This window comes from Carya illinoinensis, chromosome 1 (genome assembly GCF_018687715.1).
Source record: "Carya illinoinensis cultivar Pawnee chromosome 1, C.illinoinensisPawnee_v1, whole genome shotgun sequence".
In the NCBI taxonomy this organism is placed as follows: domain Eukaryota; kingdom Viridiplantae; phylum Streptophyta; class Magnoliopsida; order Fagales; family Juglandaceae; genus Carya; species Carya illinoinensis.
Window position 1 is genome coordinate 44,170,994 of NC_056752.1, and position 15,558 is coordinate 44,186,551.

Genomic DNA, 15,558 nt, shown 5'->3' on the forward strand with positions numbered 1-15,558 from the left:
AAAGCTAGAAAGGAGAAATCTTCTTTTTTTTTTTCTCGAAGCTCATCTCTCTTGTTAGGAGAAGTCAACTACTGCGTATAACAAGGTTTTCAGAGGGCTCTTTTCCTTTCAGATATTTAGAAGTCCCCATAGTTTCTGGTAGATTAATTGCCAACCATTTTGATGAGCTTGTTTGGAAAATTGGTGCTAGAATTGGAAGTTGGAAATCTCATCTTCTATCTAGTGGGGCCAGATTATTGTTGGTTAAACATGCAATAAGTGGTATGCCTGTACATTTGCTCTCTATTTTATAGGTTCCGAGATCTATGTTAACGTCTCTTACTTGCTCCCTGAGTAACTTTTTCTGGGGTTATAAGGATGACAAACCAAAGAAACACTGGAAAGCTTGGGACCAGTTGTGCACTCCAGCAAGTGAGGGGGGTCTTGGTATCTGAAAATTCCAAGATGTCCAAAGATCTCTCCATATGAAATTAGCTTGGAAATTACTGAAGGGGGATACTCTTTGGTCTCATTTTTTAAAACTAAATATGTGAAGGAGGGCCATATTTCTCTTGTGAATCCGAATGAGTCTCAGTTTTGGAAGTTTATTGTTAGGCGCATCCCGGATGTTATTCAACACTCCGAGTGGAAGCCTAAGGAAGGAAACCTCTCTTTTGGGTTTGACAAATGGTTGGGGGAGGAAATCTACGCCAAACCTGAAATTACAAGATATTTGGATTGAGGATGGTTGGGACTTGGACTAGTTACATAGTTTGGTGGGATCTCAAAAAGCCCATGAGATTGTAAGCACTATTAGTGGACTGAGAGAAGGGGAGGATGTCCTGATTTGGGTGGCTAAAGAAGATGGAACATTCTCTACGAAGAGTGATTGGGAGTGCATTCGGGTTGGAGCTCCTAAAATTAGATGGTCTGATTGGGTTTGGCACCCGTGCCTTCCCAAGAAGATGGTAATAACTATGTGGAAAAGCTTGAGTCATGCTCTTAGCCTGGATGATAGAGTTTGAAAGCTGGGCATACCTCTTGAAGTGCAATTGCTTTGGTCGTGGAGCCTATGGAGACTTGAATCATGTGCTATCCAACGGGGAAGTGGCTCGGGCCATTTGGAGGAAGCATGCTATTTAGGTGGGTATGCTAAGAACGAACTTATGCACTTGGAGAGAAACTGTCCAGGCCTGGTTTAACAGAGCCTTAAAATCGACTACAAGAGGGCTGCTCATTGGCATTATCCCAGTTATTGTTACATGGGTCCTCTGGCTCGATCATTGCTGTTGGGTGCTGGTCGGAGACAGAGACGATTCTAAACACAAGGAGAGATGAAATTTAACGTGGTTCGACAATTGCCTACATCCACAGTTGCTGTAACTTCACTATGAAACAATTTTTACAAAAAATTTCTCTCTCTGTAAACTCTCTCTGCTCATCCACTCTCACTCACTTCTTTGTTTTCTTCCCCACACACACTACTCTGCACAATTAAGCTCTCCTACTTATAGGAGAGCAACCCACTTTCGGTGCAGCAATTTGCTGCATCAATTACGTGGGTTGTGTGTGTGTGCCTAATAAACCAAAAAACTAAACGGTGGGTGGGTGCCTTTCGATGCATTAAATAAGCAATGGAAATGCATGACCCACTAATTATTGTCTCCACTCATAACAATCTCCCACTTGTAGACAAATGAGTCTATATATCTTCATAGCAACCATCACAACAACTTCAAGTCATGCCTTTAAGTACGGAGACCAACTGAAGTTACACACAGTTTCAGTTTGTCAGTAGTAACTACTTTTGTGAGCATGTCTGCTGGGTTCTCCGCTCCTGAAATCTTCTCAAGTATTAGCTGTCCACTATCGAGAAGAGATCGGATAAAATGGTATCGCAACTGTATATGTTTCGTTCTGGAATGAAAGGCTGGATTCTTTGCAAGAAAAATAGCACTCTGACTATCATTGTACAGAATACCTTTTTCATTTTTCTTTCCCAATTCTTCCAAGAATGACTGCAACCAAACCATTTCCTTCCCCGCTTCAGTTATAGCAACGTATTCTGCTTCTGTAGTTGAGAGAGCAACAATCTTCTGTAATTTAGAAGCCCACGATACAGCTGTACCACCCAGTGTATACACAAATCTAGTAGTACTTTTTCTACTGTCAACGTCACCTGCTAAATCAGCATCTAGATATCCCTGTAGTTTTAAACCTGCTTTTGTAAAGCATAGTGACGTATCTGAAGAGCCTTGTAGATATCTTAAAATCCACTTAACTGCATCCCAATGCTGCTTTCCTAGATTACTCATGTACCTGCTCACAGCTCCCACTGCTTGTGCAATATCTGGCCTTGTACAGACCATGGCGTACATAAGACTACCAATAGCAGACGCATAGGGTATTCTGTTCATGCATTCTTGCTCTTCCTCTGTCTTTGGCGACTGATCCTTAGTTAGTCGAAAGTGACTAGCTAAGGGTGTGCTCACTGGTTTCGCCTTGTCCATGTTAAACCCTCTGAGCACATTCTTTACATACTCCTCCTGCGAGAGCTTGAGAGTATCATTAGACCTGTCTCTAATAATTCTTATACCAAGGATTTGTTTTGCAGCACCCAAATCCTTCATCTCAAACCGCTTTGACAACTGCTTCTTCAGTTTATTGATCTCCTTGATGCTTGACCCTACAACGAGCATATCATCCACATACAATAGTAGGATAATATAAGAGTTGTCAAAGTTCTTCATATAGCAACAATGGTCAGCCTGCAGTCTTGTAAATCCATTACTGCACATGAAGTTGTCAAACTTTCGGTACCATTGTCGTGGAGCTTGTTTTAGGCTATATAAGCTCTTTTTCAGTTTGCAAACTAGATTCTCTTTTCCCTTTACTGAGAATCCTTGTGGCTGGTGCATATAGATGTCTTCCTCCAAATCACCATGAAGGAATGCAGTTTTCACATCTAACTGCTCAAGATGTAGATTCTCTGCAGCCATAATTGCCAACACTAGCCTGATCATGGTCAATTTTACAACTGGGGAGAAAATGTCTGTGTAGTCGATACCTTCCTTTTGTTGAAACCCCTTCACGACCATTCTGGCTTTGTAGCGCTTGCTACCATTGTTCTCTTCCTTAATTCTGTACACCCATTTGTTGTGCAAAGCCTTCTTGTCTTTTGGAAGCTTAGTTAGCTCCCATGTCTGATTTGATATCAGTGACTCCATCTCATCTTGCATGACTTTCTCCCACTTGATCGAATCTTCAATTCGTAGAGCTTCATCATAACTTTCTGGTTCACCACTATCTGTTAGCAGGATGTAGTGTAAAGATGGTGAGAACCGCTGTGATGGCCTGATTGTCGTTGAAGTTCTTCGAATAATAATGAGTGGTGTACGTTGTTCGATTTGTGTATCATCATTCTCTTGATCATCGTTGTGATCAGTGTTGACTCGAGTAACATCAAAGTCAACAACCTCAGGTTTCTTTGGCTGCTCCTCAGGTTTAGCTTGTGACTTAGCTTTGTACAGAATCTGCTCATTGAATATCACATTTCTACTTCTGATGATTTTGCGATTTTTTTCATCCCAAAATCGATAGCCAAATTCTTCATCACCATAACCGGAAAAAAAAAACATTTTCTAGATTTGGCTGTTAACTTGTTACGATCAGTAGAATCTATGTGAACATATGATACACAGCCAAAAACTTTCAAATGGGAAAGATTTACATTCTTTCCGCTCCAGACTTCCTCTAGTAGATCGAACTTTAAGGGAACTGAAGGTCCCCTATTAATCAAATAGGCTGCAGTCTTAACTGCATCAGCCCAAAAACATTTAGGCAATCCTGAATTTAGCCTCATGCTTCTGGCACGTTCGTTGAGAGTTTTGTTCATGCGTTCAGCTACGCCATTCTGTTGCGGTGTCTTGGGAATAGTTTTCTGAAATCTAATCCCATTTGCAGCACATAATTCTTTGAACCCTCCGTCGATGTACTCTCCGCCATTGTCTGACCTCAGACATTTCAACTTCAAGCCTGTTTCATTTTCAACCATGGCTCTCCACTTCTTGAAAGTGCCAATTGTGTCAGATATATTTTTCAAAAAATAAACCCATACTTTCCTGCTTGAGTAATCAATAAAGGAAACATAGTACTGCGATCCTCCAAGAAAAGCGATTGATGGCCCCCACAAAGCTGTATGCACCAACTCCAACTTTGTAGACTTTGGAGTTCTGCCATTTTTTAAGAAACTAACCTTTTTCTACTTCCCAAAAATGTAACCTTCACACATGTCGAAATCAGTTGATTTCAACTTTGGTAACTTCCCCTTGGATAATAGTAATTCCATTCCTTTCTCACTCATGTGACCAAGCCTTTGATGCCATAGGTTGGCATTTGCATCAGCAATTGCAACAGTATCTCTAATGCTTGAAGTCATGTATAGAGTACCTGTTTTTATGCCTCGAGCTACTACCATAGCTCCTTTTGTTATCTTCCACGTGCCACCGATAAATTGTACCGAATGCCCATCAGCATCAAGTTGTCCTACAGAAATCAGGTTCCTCATGAGCTTGGGAACATGTCGCACATTCTGTAGCAACCATGCACTTTCATTGGGCAGATTGATTGGTACATCTCTCATGCCTTTGATTTCCAACGCTTCACCATCTGCTAAGTACACTTTTCCGAAATCACTAGTGACATAATTCTGCATGATTTCTCGATGTGCTGTAGTGTGGAACGAGGCTCCAAAATCTAACACCCAAGATTCAATTTGGTTGTCGACTGAAAGGAGTAAGGCATCTTGGAGGTCTTCTGTTGTGGCATTAGCAGAGTCATGCTCATTCTTCTTCTTTGCTTCCTTGCAATTATTTCTGAAGTGGCCAATCTTGCCACAATTCTAGCACTGTACTTGTTTTCTAGACCTAGATTTACTTCTGCCTCTTCGGGACTTTGACCTGCCCCGATTTGAACTTCTAATAGCTCCTCTACCTCTCATCTCGAGGTTTACGGTAGAACTGGAAGTTGATGCTTCTCCTGTATCTCTTCTGCGAACTTTCTCGCTAAGAATATGGTCCCGGATATCTTGATACTTCATCTTTGTTTTGCCATAAGAATTGCTAACAACTGTTCTCATGGCCTCCCAGCTTTTTGGCAATTGAGCTAGAGCAATCAGTGCACGTACTTAATCATCAAATTCAATCCCCACTGAATCTAATTGATTGATGATGGTGTTGAACTCATTCAGATGCTGAATAACTGGAGTTCCTTCTGCCATTCTCAAGTAGAATATCTTGTACATTAAATGCACTTTGTTATTGGCTGATGGTTGCTCGTACATGTCTGATAGAGCCTTCATCAAATCTGCTATGGTCTTTTCCTTTCCCACATTGTGTGCAATTGATCTTGACAGTGTTAGTCGAATGACTCCCAACACTTGTCTATCAAGGAAACTCCAATCTTCATTGCTCATGTCATCTAGCTTTCTTCCTAGGAGTGAAAGATGTAGTTTCTTCCCATAGAGATAATTCTCTATCTGCATTCTCCAGTAGCCAAAGTCTGTACCATCAAATTTCTCGATACTAGCACCTTTAGCTTCTTCTCCAGCCATAACTTTACAAATGATTTTAAATTTGAACAAATAAAGATCACCGTTGCGTCCGAAACACTCGAATTCGCTGGAAACGAGTCCAGAATCGTCAAAATTGGATCAAAATTGAGTTTAAACAAGCCAAAACAGTTTTGGCCAACCAGAGTGTGATGAGTGGCAGGATGGCGTCGGCTCGGCTCAACAACACGGCTCAGCTCGGCTCCGCTTAGTCACGGCTACACGGCTCGGCTCAGCTCAGGCGAGTGAAATACATGCGCGAAACATCTCTAGGGTGCATGGGGAGTGTGGATGCGTGAAGTTCAGTCGTCTTCAACCTCGGTTGCACGTGGGGGCACGTGAGTTGTAGTAGATGCACGCGCCTATCTTCTAGGGGTGCGTGTGGGCTCTTCCGACCTCCGTTTTTGATTCCGTTTGCAGCAACGGATTCGTCTCGACGCAAGGAACACTCTGGAGTTGTCAAAAATTGATTTTGACTAACTTTAATTTTTGGACAGCTCGAACCAGAGCTCTGATACAATTTGTTGGGTGCTGGTCAGAGACAGGGACGATTCTAAACACAAGGAGAGACAAAATTTAACGTGGTTCGGCAATTGCCTACGTCCACAGCTGCTGTAACTTCACTATAAAACAATTTTTACAAAAAAATTCTCTCTCTGTAAACTCTCTCTGCTCATCCACTCTCACTCACATCTCTGCTTTCTTCCCCACACACACTACTCTGCACAATTAAGCTCTCCTATTTATAGGAGAGCAACCCACTTTCGGTGTAGCAATTTGCTGCATCAATTATGTGGGTTGTGTGTGTGCCTAATAAACCAAAAAACTAAACGGTGGGTGGGTGCCTTTCAGTGCATTAAATAACCAATGGAAATGCATGACCCACTAACCCACTAATTATTGTCTCCACTCGTAACAATTGCAAAGCAAGATGGGAAGGAAAATTTGAATCTATGGAGGAGACCTAGCGGACTATCCAATTCTGGACGGTGAAGCTTAGTGAGAAACTGAGGGCTACTAAGGCCCTATCTGCACAAGATGAGAAGATATTAGGAGACCTAAATATCAAGCCGAAAACCTGAAGGAGAAAGGAGATGCAGATTATCCATTGGCATCGCCTTAAACATGGTTGGTTTAACTTAACATGAATGAGAGTAGTAGAGGAAAACTGAGGAAGGTAGGTGTAGGGGGAGTTTTACGGGATGCTGCAGGTAATAGGATTTTTGCCTTCACTTCTCCTCTTAATCATGGCCCAAATACCTTTGCTGAGTTCATGGCACTCCTCGTAGGACTGAGGAAAATCTGTGAAAGAGGTCTGGACAACAAAGAGATTGAGATGGACTCTTTAATTGCGGTCAAGTGGATGAGAAGTGCAAAGTGTCCTATCTGGTATCTAGAAGATTTTTGGGAGGAATTATTGGGATTGCTTAGAGGCAAGGTGTTTTTAGTTTATCATATTTTCAGGCAAGGCAATGCTCTGGCCCATTTTTGGCCCAAATGCCTTTAGAAGACTGTGCAGGAGCTTGATCTGTGATGGCATCCCTTCCTCCTCTCCTAAGGGGTTTAATTAGAACATATAAGCTTGGTTTCCCTTACTTTAGGAACATTTTGTAATTGGCTGGTATAGTGGTTTATTTTCTGGTTTGGTATAGTTGTTTACTTGGGAGTGTTGTAATCTCTGTCTAAGCTTGGTGATCCTGTCTTTTGCTCTCTTTGATACCACAGTTTCTCCACCATAAGTGAGATGCAATAGATTTCAAGAGGTGTTGTCCTCCTTTTAATTAAAAAAAGAAAGAAAGAAAGAAAGAAAATAAATAACACTAAATTCAAAATGATTATTTTTAATTCTTACCTCCGGTTCTTCGTGAAATTTTTCTCCAACATCTGAGCGTTTGGTAGTAATGAATCCCGATCTTCTCCAGGAGCTACACGCTGCACTTAGAGAAATTATATAAACTCCCGAGAGATTATTATATAAATACTCAAAAGTAAATTACCAAAGCATAAAGACGTTATACTTGAATCTGGATGCAGAAGCCATGGTTGTTGTTATCCTGCTTATAAGTGATGGCAGGCATCCATCGGGGAAAATATATTCCTTGATGAAATATGAACTTCGCCTATACTCATTATATCGTTCATTTGGTAAGGATGAGAAATCAAGAAGATATGATCATAAACCGGGTTTAATGGTTAGAGCTATAAATATATACCAAAGCATTTTGCAACCCTCATGACATTAATATCAAACCGAAAGTAAGAGACAGGACTGTCATTACCTACAGAACAAGAATACCCGCGTCTTTGGCCAATAATGATTCACAGCAACCAAAGAACTCTTCCATAAATTCATGGCCAACATGTTCTATCATCTCGCTGACAATTAAATGGATAAATTAATATCATGGTTTTATTGAAATTTTTAGTCAGATTGGAGATCAGTTTTAATTAGTAAAAAAGAACTGACCACGATATGATCCTATCATATTTTTGGGTATCAGGCAATTGGCGATAGTCACAAAGAAGAAGTCTAATGTGATCCTGAGAGAAAAGTAACTTAAACTTGGTAAAAAAGTCTAATGTCGGATTCTATTAGCTAGGTACCGGGGGGGGGGGGGGGGGGGGGAATTACGATAAAAAACCCCAAAATTGCAGAGAATTTTATTTAGATGAATACAAAAAATACAATATGCCAAACGTATAAGGATTTAATATAATATATAATAAACCCCAATTAACGGATCTAGTCGGATTAATAATTAAAAGAATAATGATAGCCTTACCACTATTTTACCACTCTTTTTAATTTTTTTTTTTTAAATTTTCTTTTACTTAATGATTAAGTAAGTGACTATCACTAAATAACGCGCTGGACGGTTTTGCCCTTTTTCCATCTTTACGCTCTGCTAGGGTTCAAAACAGAGTAGCACCGCATGGCTGCCGCTGAGGGCCCTGGGCCAACTGCGAACGTTGGGCAGCAGAGAAACTTCGCGGACATGGTGGCTCAATCCCCTCAGCCCTTACCGGAGGTCGAAATCCCTTTTCGTCCGGCCAAGGTGATAGATGGAGAAGTTTGTGTGATTTTCTCTAAAGAAGAAATTGAAAGGTCTGCCGTCCTTTTCAAATACTCCATGGTTTTGAAGTTTCTCAAGCAAAGGCCATCTCTAGATGTCATCCGTGCCTTTATTCGGAGTTGATGGGGCTTAGAGTTTCAACCTATGATTTCGGCAATGAGAAGAGCTAGAAACGTGTTTATTCGGTTCTCCAATGAACCAGATTTTGTCAAGGCATTATCGAGGGAAGCAACCGACGTAGATGGAGTTCCTTACCGGGGCTTCCACTGGCATCCGGACTTTGATGAGGAGGCCGAACCATCCCTAGTTCCGGTGTGGGTTTTCCTTCCAGGTTTGCCTCCTAACTTTTACCATGAATCCATTTTGAAAAATATTACTTCCCCTCTTGGGCGTTTCCTACGCTGTGACAATGCCACAAGATGCGCCATCAAGACGGACGGAGCGAGAGTTTGCTTGGAGATGGACGCTGCCGTAGAACCAGTCCGAGGAATCTGGATTGGTATGCCCAACCATAGTTCCAGCTTGTACATGAAGATAGAGTGTGAAACACTCCCTGCCTATTGCTCTAAATGCAGAGTTCAAGGCCATAACCTCCAGAAGTGTAAACGAAAAGAGGGGGCCAAGAACACTAGAGTTAAAAACGGGAAAGAAAGGGAGGAAAATAAAAAAACTTGCCAGCTTCAGAACTTAACAAATAGAGAAGAGGAAGGTAAAGAAACAGAGCCCTTACCGCAGCTGAAAATGGTTGAAACTGGGGGTGATGGTCCGAGTGGTTTAAAGGTGGATAATACCATGAGTTTACAAATGGAAGCAGGAACTTGTCTGATGGAAATGGAAAAGGAAAAACCAAATAAACAGGCTGAAGATGTAGAGGCTGAAACAGAGGCTAATGAATTAGTGGTGTGGTCGGAAATTGGGGAAGTAGCTAACGGGGAAAATGGTGAGAATAATGAACCAGTTATTACTGAGTTGCCAAACGGAAATGGGGGAGGTAGCTAACGGGGAAAATGGTGAGAATAATAATCTAGTAATTATTGAGTTGCTGAACTACCGAAATACTGAACCAATGATTGCCGAACCAACCCTAGAGACAGAGACTGAATTTTCGAGAATGGGGACGGACTCGGCTACAGGGAATAAACCAATAACAGAAGGGCCTTTGACTGAAAGAGAAGAGGTGCAAGATCATGCAAACAGGGAGGTAAATACAGTGGAACTGTGGTCGTATGAAAGGGAGCAGGAAGCCTTGATGGGAAACATTGAAAATCAAGTAACGGAAGCTCAAGGCAATTTTCGTGAAACTCCGGAACTATCACCGATAGGGGAACAGACTGCAAATTTGCTCCTACGCTTAGATGGGGATGCCATTGTGAGTAGTGATGAAATAAGTGTGGAAATGGTGCCGGAGACTAGGCCAGAAGAAGTGTTTGTTCAAGAGTTGCAAGATACCGGACAAGGGGACCAATATAATTCCAGAAATACACAAGACGGTAGGGGCGAAGAAAGTTACTCAGAACCAGAAAATGAACTTGCGGAACACTTGAGTAAAAATAAACAATATCCATCGGACAGTGATGAAAAAAAGGAGAAATCTCAAGGAAAGGGTAGGAAAAAACTTAGAAGCTCAACTCGGGTTCCTCGCAAGCCCGTATGCCTGGATTTATGAATTGTAGTCCATTATATTGGAATATCCGGGTCCTCAAATCATCACGGATAAGATTGGGTAAGTTGGTTAGAACGTTGAAATTAAATTTGATTATGCTTGCTGAACCTTTTGCAGATGAGAACAGGTTGGAAATGTTGAAAAATAGACTGAAGTTTGAACACAGTTTCTCCAATCAGTGTGCTGGTGGGAAACTTTGGGTGCTTTGGGGAGGTGGCTTACATATCACAGTCACTAATTTCAGTTCCCAACACATCACCATTTCATTGGTTATAAATTCTCAACGTTATTTCATATCAGTAGTGAAAAAGCAGTGGTTCTACCCAACACTACACCTAGAGGGGGGTGAATATGTGTAATCCAATTTAGATGGCCTTTTGAAAATTAGACAAACAAGCAGTTAATAAATGAATTAAATAACACAAATAATCAACATATGATTTTGATCACAGAGTGGAAACTCATTTGAAGAACATCTTCAAAATCTAAAACCACTCTGGGTGTAAGACACCACCTCAAATCCACTATAGAAATTTTAGTTTGTTACAACCAATTTAGAGACACTCACAAAACTTTTGTAGTAGCTAAACTTGGCTTGCAACACCACGAGTGACCCACTCGATCTATACACGCATGTAGTGTCGAAACTCCAACCTTCCTATAGCTTCCCACGAGAACCTCTCGATCTCTGCATCAACGGCAGCTCCGGACTCTTCCGGCCAACAAAAATTTCCACTTCAATGGACTCAAGTAAGAGTTGATTTTGAATGTTTTGTGGTGGAGAAATGTTTATCCAAGAGAGAATCAACCAAATGGGGGAGAGTTTGCTCTAAGAAGTTCTTGGAGGCCCTTAAGGTTTTTGCTCTGATTCTCCACACCTAGAACAGAAGTTAAGTTGTTCTATTTATAGTTCCCATCAAATGAGGCGCTTTAAAACCCTACATTGTAAGTGATCTGGAACATTGGCTAAAGTTGAGCGCCACAATTTGCCTAAGTTCGCTCGAGCGCCATGTCAAGCGAGTATCGAGCAGTTGACTCTGCCTGCGTTCACTCAAGCTCAGTGTCGAGCGAGAGTCGAGCGACACACTCTGCCTGGGTTCGCTCGAGCTCAGTGTCGAGCGAGGGTCGAGTGGTTGAATCTGCCTAAGTTCGCTCGAGCTGTATGTCGAGCGAGGGTCGAGCGAGGGTCGAGCGGTGCAATCTGTCCAAGTTCGCTCGAGCGCCCTGTCGAGCGAGTATCGAGCAGTTCAATCTGCCTGAGTTCGCTCGAGCACTCTGTCGAGCGAGGGTCGAGCGAAGTCACCTTCTTTTGACCAATAATGAGCACACTTCAAGCCTTTCCGCAATAACACTTGTTACAACACTATTTTACACAAGTTTTTATAAGAATATGCCAATACGCTCATTTTTCCCTCAACAAGTAGTTTATGCCAGATGCAGTTATTTGGAAAGGCGAGAACTCTGGAGGTCGTTACAACTGGATGCCGTGCAAGACACTCCTTGGCTATGCCTTGGAGATTTTAACATTATTCGCAAGGAGGAGGAGAGAAGAGGCAGGAGACCTCGTTTGAGGATTGCTATGGATGATTTTAATAAGTTTATTGATAATTGTGGACTCATGGAAATGAAGTCAGTAGGAAGTAAATTTTCTTGGTGCAATGACCAGAGGGGTCTCTCTAGAAGCTGGTCGAAGATTGACAAATGTATGCTGAACTCACTGGCTGCCAACTCATTACAAGATGCTTTTTGCAGGTACTTAACTTGCACGACATCTGACCACGCCGCAATGTCTTTTGTTCTAAACTCCCCTCATACTCGGTATGGTCCCACCCCCTTTAAGTTCCAACAAATGTGAGCTTCTCATGAGAACTTCAAAGATGTGGTAAAAAATGCGTGGAACGACCCAATTGTGCCCAGGGGTATTTTTAGTTTGACTACCAAATTGAAGAAAATGAAAGGGATCTTAAAGGAATGGAACCGGCGGGTCTTCGGGCACACTGAAACCAACAGACAGAATCTAGAGAAGCAGATTGAGGTTTTAGAAAACCAACTTCAGATTGGTTTCTTGGAATCTATTGAATCAGATTTGTTAGTTGCTAAAGAAAATCTTGGTACATGGCTCCAGAGAGAAGAGATCAGACTAAACCAACAGGCAAAGCTTAACTGGACAGAAAAAGGGGAGGCATCGGCATAATTCTTCAGGACCTATGTCGCACGATCCAAGCCTATGGTTCAAGAAATGAAACTTCGAGATGGTTCACATTTGACCACCTGGAATCCATTCATTCAGGTGCAGTGGACTTCTTTAGCTCATTTCTTCAAGCGAGACCTCATAGAGATCTCCCAGATTTGTCGGCCTATGTTCAGACCACTATTCTAGAGGAGGAGAATGACAGCCTCCTAAAGCTCCCTTCGATCCAAGAGATAAAAGAGGCTATATTTTCCATCCCTGTAGATAGTAGTCCTAGCCCTGATGGATTTGGCTCAGGATTCTATAGAGTGTGTTGGGATTTGGTTGAAGCTGATGTGGTGGCAGCAGTCAAAGACATGTATAGTGGGGTCCCAATGCCAAGATTCTACTCAGTTTCGTACATCGCTCTCATTCCGAAAATGCAACAACCCACAAGTTTTGATAAGTTTCGACCCATAAGTTTGTGCTCGGTCATTTACAAGGTATTTGCAAAAATTCTGGTGCGACGGATGTCCCCTATCCTAAGCAGAATTATATCTCCTGAACAAGGGGCCTTCTTGCTAGGGAGAAGCATCTTTGAAAATATCACTTTGGCCCAAGAAATGATTCACATGATAAACAGAAAGGTCCATGGGGGAAATGTACTCATCAAAGTGGACATAGCCAAAGCGTACGATAGTCTTGACTGGGATTTTTTACTACATGTCATGACATCTTTTGGCTTCTCTACCCGGTTCTGCGAATTAATCAGACAATGTATTTCGACTCCATGGTTCTCAGTGGTTATGAATGGATTGGCTAAAGGTTTCTTCCCCAGTGGTCGTGGACTGCGCCAAGGTGACCCTTTGTCCCCTTACTTGTTCATTCTAGTTCAAGAAAGCCTATCTCGCTTGCTAAAACGTAATTTTGAGATGGAGAAAATTGCACCTTACTCCCACCCTCGGGGCACACCCCTGGTCTCCCACTTATTTTATCCTGATGATATTGTGGTCTTTGCAAACGGGGGTAGAGCCTCCCTGCAAGCCATTTCTGATGTATTTGCCTTGTATGAAAGCTGGTCGGGTCAAGTGGTTAGTAAGGAGAAGTCATCCATTTTTTTTCCCAAATATGTCAACTCGGCCCGAAAAAGAAATCTTCTTCAGCTGACCTACTTCTCGGAAGGCCTATTTCCGGTTAAATATCTGGGTGTTCCTCTCTTTAGTGGAAGGATAAAGGTGTCTTATTTGGAGGATTTACTGAACTGTATTCGTGATCGTCTAGAGGGATGGCAAAATAGACTCCTATTAGCTGGTGCTCGTCTCCTTTTACCACGTCATGTGGTATCAAGCATCCCGGTTCACCTACTCTCAGTGTTAAATGCTCCCAAGAAAGTGGTCTCCTCACTAAACAGGATTATGAGCAATTTTTTTTGGGGTACCTCAAATGGCAAACAAAAGCGTAAATGGGTGGCTTGGCAAAAGGTGTGTATGCCGACCAAGGAAGGGGGGCTGGGCCTAAGAAAATTTGAAGAAGTTCAGTCTTCCCTATTCATGAAGCTTGCTTAGAACCTGTTGTCCCGTGACTCTCTATGGGCAAATTTTTTCAGGAAGAAATACTGTAAGGGAGAGCATGTGACATTAGTTGACAACATTAAAGGATCACCTCTTTGGAAATGTATAATGACTATGGTTCCGAATATTCTTAATAATGCTTGGTGGCGGATTAAGGAAGGACAAGTTTCCTTTTGGCGAGATCCCTGGTTAAAGTCTAGCCCTTTGGTGGAGTCTTGCGAGATGAGTGCACAACCATCTTTAAAGGTAAGGGAGTGCAGAATTCAGAATGGTTGGGATGTGGATTTGCTAATAAACCTGGTGGGGGAAACAAAAGCAGAAGAAATTCTAAATAGCCTAGGGGCACACAAAGAAGGCATTGATGTGCTAATTTGGAAACCGGCCTTGAATGGGGTTTTCTCATCTAAGTCGGCTTGGGAGTGTATTCGTGTTCACGCACCAAAATCTGAATGGGCCAACTGGATATGGCATCCCGCCCTCCCCAAGAAGTATTCGGTTACAATCTGGAAGGCTTTGAATCATAGCCTTAGTGTTGATGATCGCATTCAAAACCTGGGAATTCCCCTAGCTTCCAGATGCAAGTGTTGTGAGCATGGGTGTATAGAAGATCAAGACCATGTCTTTGCTACAGGGAAGACTGCTTCGAACATATGGAGACACACTTCTATTCTTATGGGCATGCCGTATGACCATAGGAGACCGTGGAAGGCAAATATGGAACTATGGTTTCGCAAAGCATCCCACTCAACCCAAAAAGGTACGCTTCTTGGCATTGTTCCTAGTATTATAACTTGGTCTCTTTGGGTTTGGAGATGTAAAGCCCGTATGGAAGGGAAGACGCAAAATGGAGATCGATTGTTGGGGACTATAAAAGCTGCCTTAGCTTGGGTTGGTTTAAAATTATGCACTAGCAAAAAGTTTAATGATGGGGATGACAATGTCTTACAAAACCTTGGTATCCCGATGAAAGTGGGACTTAGTCCGTCACCTTGTTTGGTGAAATGGAACAAGCCAAGTGTGGGGTGGGCTAAACTTAATGTGGATGGGAGCTCTGTGGGCAACCTAGGTTAGATGGGCGTTGGTGGCCTAATTCGTGATGATAAGGGTCGTATGATGTTGGCCTATGCAAAAGAGATGGAGGTTGGGACCAATAATGAAGCCGAACTACGAGCTTTATATCATGGGCTAAAATATTGAAAGGACTTAGCACTTGAGAACGTAGAGATCGAAGTGGACTCCTTGTTAGTTGTAAATTGGTTGAGAGGAGGGAGATGTAGCATATGGTATCTTGAAGACTACTGGGACGAGATACAGGACATTCTAAATACAGTGGATTTTAAGGTGATGCATGTCTTTAGAGAAGGTAATGCAGGGGCAGATTTTCTAGCTCGCTTGGCTTCGGAAAAGAAATCTGGAACTTGGGTGAATTTCAATGATGTTCCTCACAAACTAAAAGGGATATTAAAAGTGGACAAAATGGGTCTGTATGCCCT